Source organism: Notothenia rossii (assembly GCF_949606895.1).
Source record: "Notothenia rossii genome assembly, chromosome: 4".
Classification (NCBI taxonomy): Eukaryota; Metazoa; Chordata; class Actinopteri; order Perciformes; family Nototheniidae; genus Notothenia; species Notothenia rossii.
The window spans coordinates 66,941,317-66,950,115 of NC_136902.1; the positions used below are offsets into that span (position 1 = coordinate 66,941,317).

Genomic DNA, 8,799 nt, shown 5'->3' on the forward strand with positions numbered 1-8,799 from the left:
ACATGATGCATTAATGCGACATGAAGCATTACACAAGTACCTCAACCTTAAATTAATAATAAATTATTGTTACTGTAATTTCAATATTTACATTAGCAGTCATGCTTAAGACTGAAACACTCCTTTTAAACAAAGTATACGAAAATCCAATAAGATAAGACTTGGTTCCACGGAAACATTATTGTCATTGTTTATTTATTTAAAAATATTTTCTAAACAAACCTCCCTGATTCGTTCCCTCAGTAGTTTTTTGTAGGGGAAAGTGTCTGACCCTTGATGAATGGGACATTCTGCAAGGAATTAAAAGATGGTAATAAGTTGAAGTTCAGCAATAACCTCCTAAACATTGCCTAACATCACATTGTGCTCAATTAAACTGTTCAAAATGGCACTGAGACTTTTGATACTGCAAAGTCTTAAACAAAACAAAAGGTGGTGTATTCTAATTGTACCGATGATTGTTTTCTCTCTCTTTAACTAATTCAATGTGCAAAATCAAACACAGTTTCAGTCGATGTAAATAAGATAATTACTAATTAACCCGCACATACCATTAATTGCCACTTTATTCCTCGTTGGTCTTCTTTTCTGTGAGGAAGACACTGAGGAGAGAGCAGGAGTCAGCCCGGAGGAGAGAGCAGGAGTCAGCCCGGAGGAGAGAGCAGGAGTCAGCCCGGAGGAGAGGGCAGGAGTCAGGCCGGAGGAGAGAGCAGGAGTCAGCCCGGAGGAGAGAGCAGGAGTCAGGCCGGAGGAGAGAGCAGGAGTCAGCCCGGAGGAGAGAGCAGGAGTCAGGCCGGAGGAGAGAGCAGGAGTCAGCCCGGAGGAGAGAGCAGGAGTCAGGCCGGAGGAGAGAGCAGGAGTCAGCCCGGAGGAGAGAGCAGGAGTCAGGCCAGAGGAGAGAGCAGGAGTCAGCCCGGAGGAGAGAGCAGGAGTCAGGCCGGAGGAGAGAGCAGGAGTCAGCCCGGAGGAGAGAGCAGGAGTCAGCCCGGAGGAGAGAGCAGGAGTCAGCCCGGAGGAGAGAGCAGGAGTCAGGCCGGAGGAGAGAGCAGGAGTCAGGCCGGAGGAGAGAGCAGGAGTCAGCCCGGAGGAGAGAGCAGGAGTCAGGCCGGAGGAGAGAGCAGGAGTCAGGCCGGAGGAGAGAGCAGGAGTCAGCCCGGAGGAGAGAGCAGGAGTCAGGCCGGAGGAGAGAGCAGGAGTCAGGCCGGAGGAGAGAGCAGGAGTCAGCCCGGAGGAGAGAGCAGGAGTCAGCCCGGAGGAGAGAGCAGGAGTCAGCCCGGAGGAGAGAGCAGGAGTCAGGCCGGAGGACACAGGAGTGAGGAAGAGAGTGAACTCAGTGTCAGTCTCGGTGGTAAGAGGTACAGACAAGTCTGATCCTGGGTCTGCGGCCATTTCTGCCTGTGTGGTACAAGGGCCCTCAGGTTCAACTGCCAAAGTCACTATTGAGAAGAAAAAAAAGTAGACGCATGGTGAGTAAATGACCAAGTATAATCCGCCATATACATTTATAATCTGAGTAATTACAGCTAAAAATGAAACAGCGGAACATCAGTGATTCTGTGTTACAATGGCGTTTGTTAGCAACCAGGAAATGACACCAGTAAGGACAAACAGATGAGAATGCTGCGTGGGGTCTGGGTGCCGTGTTGGCGGGACGTTGGGGGGCTCGCTGCTCCGCCCTTTGAGGCTCGAGGAGCAGACAGTGTGAGCTGGATTACTGGTGTTGTTTCCTGGTTGCTGTGTGGGGTCTGCGAGACAGCGAGGAACTCAGCCTGAGCGCACACACACACACACACTCACAGCCAGGCTGTGAGTGTGTGTGCGTGTGTGCGTGAGGAGATCCGCGGAGCCTCGGCTGAGAAAAGATAAGGCTGAGTGAGTGTGTGTGTGTGAGCCGGTACGTCACTATGCCCGTTACGTCACTATACTCAGGAAGAAAAAAATTGAAAAAGAGCAGCATAGACAGGTATTTTCTGTGTTAGAGTTTTACTCGCTACAGGGTGTACTTTGAGGGTTTGTGACTCTGCAGACCGTTTACATGCAGGAAAAGCTTCATAACACACAAGGGGACGGGTAATAACCAGAAAAGCATGACATGGGCCCTTTAACTGACAAAACAAGACATAACGACATATTTGTACTACTTGGTAAACAGTGATTCACATTTTTTTACATTTAAAACCAGATAACTGAGCAACTAATTTATAAAACATGTTAACAGATAAATTGCTGAAATATAGCATGCAGATTTGTATACTTTACCATTAATAAGGCTTTCGTAAATCCTCTTTATGGTAACAAGTGCATTGTTACCATCTTCTGTCTCGATTTGCCATGGACAGATGCAATCGGCAAAAACCATTTGTGCCTCTCTTGGCAAGAAGGAGGATGGGACGCCGATCTAACATTTTCCATTTGTGAAGCTGGAACACAATGGACACAAAAAAACAAGAAATATTATGTACACAACAGCTCTAAACATCATCACACACCTAAAGCCATTATAACTCCATTTATTTTGCATAAGTGAAAAATGCACTGATGTGATACGTGTGCACATTGAGGAAGGCACCCCACAATTAACCAGGTGTGATTTTAGACCCCTTTTAGGGGAGCCCCTAAAAAAGAACTGTAAAAAAAAAAGAAGTTTATCGAGCTCGGGTTCACTTTGAGGTTTTTTTACATGGGCATAGTTATTTTTATATGGGTTAGGGATGCCAGCGATTATTCTATTTTTCGAATATTCGTTACAGTCTCCATAATCGAAAATTATTTTTAGAATTCGATTTTATTTATATATATTTTTATTATTATTTATGTATTTCTTTTTTTTCCTGGCTTAGTTTCAATTCGGCGGCGAATAATCAATTAATATTCGCCAGGGCTGTCCGATTTTGATCATGGTCAGTTTCTGGCATGCCTAATATTTGTCCATTTAATTCTCACATTCAGATATCTGAATAAGCTACATTTAGCTTTGAAACATGTCAGCAAGCTATAACCTATATCATTTCAGGTTCAAAGTTCCGCATTAACAGCACTTCAGATGTAAAGCTGGTGTTACAGGGGAATTTTTAAATGACTGTTCGAACACGGCTCAAAGTCAGAGACTCTGGTAAGCTTAATGAAAGTGCTTTTAAGGGCCTCTTTATTAATACTAACTCTTTCCAGGTCTTGATTGTCTTTCAAGCACTATATTAATATGGGCTGGTTTTGATTCTGTGACATTCTTGGTTTTACCATTTATTCAAAAATGTATATGATATTTCATTTATTTTACTTTTGGAAACCATAGTCACATAATTATGTGTTTTCCATACCATGAAGTTCCAAAATAAAATATAAAACACCAAAATGCAGGTTTTTTTGTAAGATATAATTAGAAAAACATGTACATTGAAGCTCTGATTCTAGGAATTACCACTGGCCTGAACTATGTTACTTCTGGTTAAGAAATAATGTTTTACTAAAACTGGGTGCTTGCAAGTACAAACACTATCTAACATCAGTTCGAAAAAATGTGTTATGCCTTTACAGCTTTAAATACAACGGTGACAACAATTTTGCTTAACACATTACATGAAGTGCAGTAATCGTGCACTAGTCTGTACTTCTCACATAAACTTACTTAAGAAATTAGGATTATTTTTAAAAAGTAAATGAGGGCGACTGTTGGAAAGTATAAATCAATTCAGTAATTTTACAATTTGTATAAAAAGATTAAGATCAGGGATTATTTACACACTTTTTTATGATAACTGACATCTGCAAGAGAAAAAAGCTTACCAGTAAATGTGTCGAGTCATACACTTTGTTGACACTGTGGTTTTTCTGTTGCGTGGCCTTCCACTCCTGTGCAACCTTTTCTTTTTGCTTGGAGAGTTTCTCTTTGTAGGGTTGGATGGCACCACATTGTTTGCATTTTTTACTTGCTACTCCTATGCTTTGCCTGCATGTCTGGCACACTTTTTGAGTAGGCATCTGTAACAGAAACACAGATAATGTCAGGGAATACCAAAAATAAGAATACTATACTACAAATGTTTACAGGATTCATGTATTTTATTATATCGTGAAAAATCTTGTTAAAACAATGAACTCATGTTTTTTTATCTTTTAGATAGGATGAACAAAAATCACAAGAGTAAGGAAAACAATGTTATACAGAGTCAGTCACATGTTTAAATTGACTGTTATGGACAACCCTAATCTGTAAATATCTGGTTGATCCAAAAGTTGATGCTCCATCATCACAGAAAATAATACTAAAATCATCATTAGCAGGGGTGTATTGCTAATTCTATAAGTTCTGCACGTGTGCACGCGCAGTTGTGGCTTGTTTTGAAGCTTATGTAACTACTGTCAATTAACACTCCAGCCAGAATCAACAAAGAATGGTCATTTATTAAGTCTGCATTATTGAATAAATGTGTGATTCTTACAGTAAATGCTGCACACAGCTGCGTGATAGTTAAGTGATCAGTGAAGGACCTTTATAAACTAACTCCCTCCTGCTGAGGTACAAAGGTTACTATATAAAAAGTGTGCACATGTATTTAGTATCCTATCCATGTGAATATGTTTTAAGTGGGGGTGGACCTCATGTCCTCTAGGGGGGTCCGGAGGCCCCCGTGAAGTTAAATGCATCAATCTTGTGCACTTGAGGGCAAAATTAACTAAATCTATGGATACATCTGTCAACACCCATATGAAACTTAACTGTATACATTTCAATAATAAAAAAAATGATAAGAATAATACTTTTTTTAAATGTATCTTTGTGCATATTTAACTATTTACTGTTTTGTTTTTTTATGCATTTGTTGTATGTCCAATAGTATGAATTGTAATGATTTCATCGATGTTTTAGATTCATTCGATTTTTTTTAGGGTGCTGTGTGACGTTGAACCTGCGACCTGCAACCTGTGACCTATGAACCTGTATTTGTATACTACCAAAGGAGCTATTGAACCTAAGAACTTGAATTTCCGACTCCTATTGTGGAACATTACAATAATATAAAAGTGTGCCTTGGAAATATGTATTTCCATATGGTGACCAAACTGTTTCAGACCCACTGAGATAACTTAGACTAAAGTTAACTGTGTAAACATTACATTAGGTACATTAGCCTCTTAGCCTATCCGTTATCATAGCTAGCTAGCACCAGATGCTAACAACCATCCCCGTTTTAGGTGCCGGAGCGGTGTTCCGGCAGTATTACACCCCTGGTCACTCTTCACTTAATAGATAAATAGTATTTAATATAGTTATAAAGAATGTGACGTTTGATAACATTTGGATCAACCGCATGAACCGATGGATCACATAACTTCCATGCTCACGTTAACGTTAGCTGATTCTACTTTTGGCTAATTTAGCTTTGCTATCATTATTCCTAGGTAAACATAGTAATCTTAGTCACTGTACTAGACGACAAAATAAAACAACATAATACATATCCCAAAATGAATATACTTTTGATATCTGACTACTCACGTTTATTAGCTTGTCTGGGAAATAAATGGATGTTGTCTGATGCAGTGACGAGTCCAAAACCCCGGTGAGTTAGCATTTGACCACTTCCGGTTCCCTCGCGTCAGAACCAATGAGATTTCTCCATAGGATTTGGGAAAATAGCTCGAAATAAGGTCTGTGGTCGACACAAATTTAAGAGGCGGATCACGTTTTGTTCTACGACAGAAAGCCGTGATTTTTGAAGAGTGTACGTGTCTGAAAAACGATGGTTGTTAACAGAAGTTGTCGAGGACGTTGTACGTCATTACGCCGCCTCCCGTTGATTTAAAACGCGCCCGTGGGTCGTAAAGGTATACAGGCTGACGCACCCGTTGATTGAAAACGCTGCTCTGGGTCGTATTAATGGGTCGGAAAACGAGGAAAACAATCGACCTATTTGGTCGTATTAGTTGGAGGACTTGTTGTGTTTAGAGTATTGATTACAGCGTTTAGAATGTGTTAAATGAAAAGTGATGAAAGAGAATATGAGGAGAAACGGCGTGTTAAGCATATATTGAATGTGAAAAGAACCTATCCTCTGTTTAAATGCAATAACGGACATTGGAGACGAGGTGAGCCGGCTGGCGGGGAGGAGCCAGCAGAGGATATATAACAGCGCCGGAGGAGAGATCCGGTCTCTTCTCTTCTTGCTCAGGAGAGCCAGATCACAGCTGTTTTCTGCCGGAACAATATTCTGTCTGTAACACTACCGCGCCTTTTTTAATTAAAGTATCCCATTTGAATCTTTTCAGAGACTCCATTTAGTCTCATTTTAAAGCTTCTCTCCTGGACGCGAGAATAAAGAACATATTTAACAATTGGCGAGCTAGCCGGGATCTCGCAAAACCGGGAGAGACTACAGCAGGCTGCTTGCTGGACCCGCTGGCATCCGTTCAACACACAGAGAGCTCAAATCAACTAGGTAAGGAGAAACCTGTTATATCGAATTCTTCAATAGTTAATGTAGGACAATGTTAGTTCTGTGTGTTTGACGGCGGCCAGCGGATCCTGAAAATAGCTGTGCAATTTAAGTTAAAACAAGCCTAAATTGATAAACATTGGTATCATACCACGTGGCGTTGCTTTGTTACAGGCAGGGTGAGTTCAATTTCTTTTTTTCTATTTAACCCTGCATGCTATTCGTTTGTCTGTTATTACATGTCGGCTAGAGGCCAATCACTATATGTGTCTTTTGTTGCGTTTTACGTTTTACGTGAATGGTTTTAGGCCATTAAGCAGTCGGGACTGCTTGAGGCAAAGACACAGCCAAAGTTTGAAGCTAAGGTTATTGGAGTGAGTGTTTTGTGTAACAACAGTGTGAGGCTGTTTTAAAAAAGTCCTTTTTCAAGGAAAAGGCCTGAGGAGTTTGAAGCTTTCAGTGGTTACTCTATTTCTGTTTTTCAAGACATTGCGTTGTGGATTACGGCAGGAAGTGCGACATTCGTGCGTTAGATAGACGATATTCTTCTGATTGTGTTTGGATAGCGTCCTATTTGTCCCATAAATAGCGTGTTTAAACAGAAGAGATGACCATACTGGCTCTTAAAGTCAAAACATTTACGTACATGGGTAGAGGGCTATGACGTAAGGGTATGAGGCCCATTTATCATTGTAAACTAAATAGAAATGTTATTTTAAACTACAGTGTTGTGTGTTGAATTTACTAGACAAAATATCACCTCACCAATTTCAACTCCAGGTGTTTTCTCAAATCCCTTTGTTCTTCAGGTCAAAGGTTGGAAAACCAGTTGCCATCTTGTCTTGACCTCATGTTCACGGTGAGCCACACGGCAGTCACCATTTCATGAAATGCTAATTGAAGTACTCTGTTTGCTTTAACACACTGAGGCTAGGCATTCCATCTTCTAAAGAACATCATACTTCTTGTTAGAGTTAGAACTATTGGAAGTACTTCTGCTGGTAAATGTGTATTGGCGGTTTTGTGAATATTCTTCTTTGCAAATGTGTTTTGGCGGTTATGTGCTGTGTTGTTTAACCATAGTGTAAATTCCTATTTTAAAGATATTTTTGAGGAAACTAAGTTTCTCCTTGTTAAAAACGAGTCAGTTTTGAAACAGCTATTCCCTAGTGGATTAAGCTGGAATTTAAAATAGCGCACTCTGGTGGTAGTACAGAATTATTACCCAAATAGCGCAAACACCTTAACATTGTGAATTTGAACCAAATTCATATTTCAAAGTCAAAACCATACACGGTACAACTTTATTTTAACATTTAATATTTTAATTTTGCATATTTTTTATATATTAATTAACTTTATTAATATTTTACCTTAAACTTAAAAAAAAAAAAAAATCTATAAAAATAATAAAACCTTGAGCAAGAAAAAAAAAAAAAAAAAAAGTTAAAGTTCGGACGAACAGCAACGAAGGTGCTAGTCAGAAGATTAGTGCTTCATCTTTGATAAGTTCATAAATAATTAGAGAACATGTCACCAAAACAAACTAAGTTGAGACTAGAGCCAGGCTCAACTGCAGATATCAAGGAAAGGGTAAAAATCAGATCCGATGCTTTAACAGTTTCAAGTAAAAGACAGAGGACATGGAACCAAATGGAGAAACTGTTAGAACAGTGGCAAACGAGAGGATTGATTCCAGCAGATGATCAACCTGGACCAACGGAAGCCCATAGAAAAGCTGTAGTTGAACATGAGAATGCTGAATATCTACAACAGGAAAACGCATGGATCAAAGCCGGACAACCCTCTTGGTATAGACCTGTAAACATTGCTATGAACAGAGCTGAAAAAAGAAAAGCTATGGTTGCAAGTCTGGTATTCCATCTGGAAGATGCCAGCCAAGGATTGACAAACAGCTTACATGTGGAAGAACTCGGCAGAATAATGAAAAAGGAACTCAACAGAGGAATGGAAGACAGACGAAAGGCAGTTGAAGCCCATAATGACATTATTGAAGAGAGACGAAAGTCAGTTGAAGCCCATAATGACATTGTTGCAGATAGACAACGGAGAGAACAAGAAGAACGAAGAACCGGTGCATATACCTCCATGCCATTGAAAGCGGCTGGAAGAGGAGGATTTCAATACAAATCATGGACTCACAGGGACATGGAAGCATTAGTGTCAAAGCTACCTCCACTCACGAAAGGAGGTCAGAAGTGGGTGAATGATCTGAAGAGATACACAGCCCAGGACCACCTGTGCTTGGGAGACATGAGGGCCCTGCTCGGACGGATTGAAAGACGACTTGAAGTGAGAGCAATAGATTCCGAGGCCAATTGCACAAATGACCCAGATGACACTC

The 8,799-nt window shown here is 40.5% G+C and overlaps 1 long non-coding RNA gene across 1 annotated transcript; it reads right to left on the reverse strand.

Moving 5' to 3' along the window:
* Window positions 1-1,166: 1,166 nt before the first annotated feature.
* Window positions 1,167-5,925, reverse strand: LOC307036115. Its single transcript, XR_013807283.1, has 4 exons — window positions 5,498-5,925; window positions 3,784-3,978; window positions 2,260-2,420; window positions 1,167-1,436 (listed from the first exon to the last, which is right to left on the reverse strand). It is a non-coding gene; the product is annotated as an uncharacterized lncRNA (long non-coding RNA).
* Between the last annotated feature and the right edge of the window lie 2,874 nt (window positions 5,926-8,799).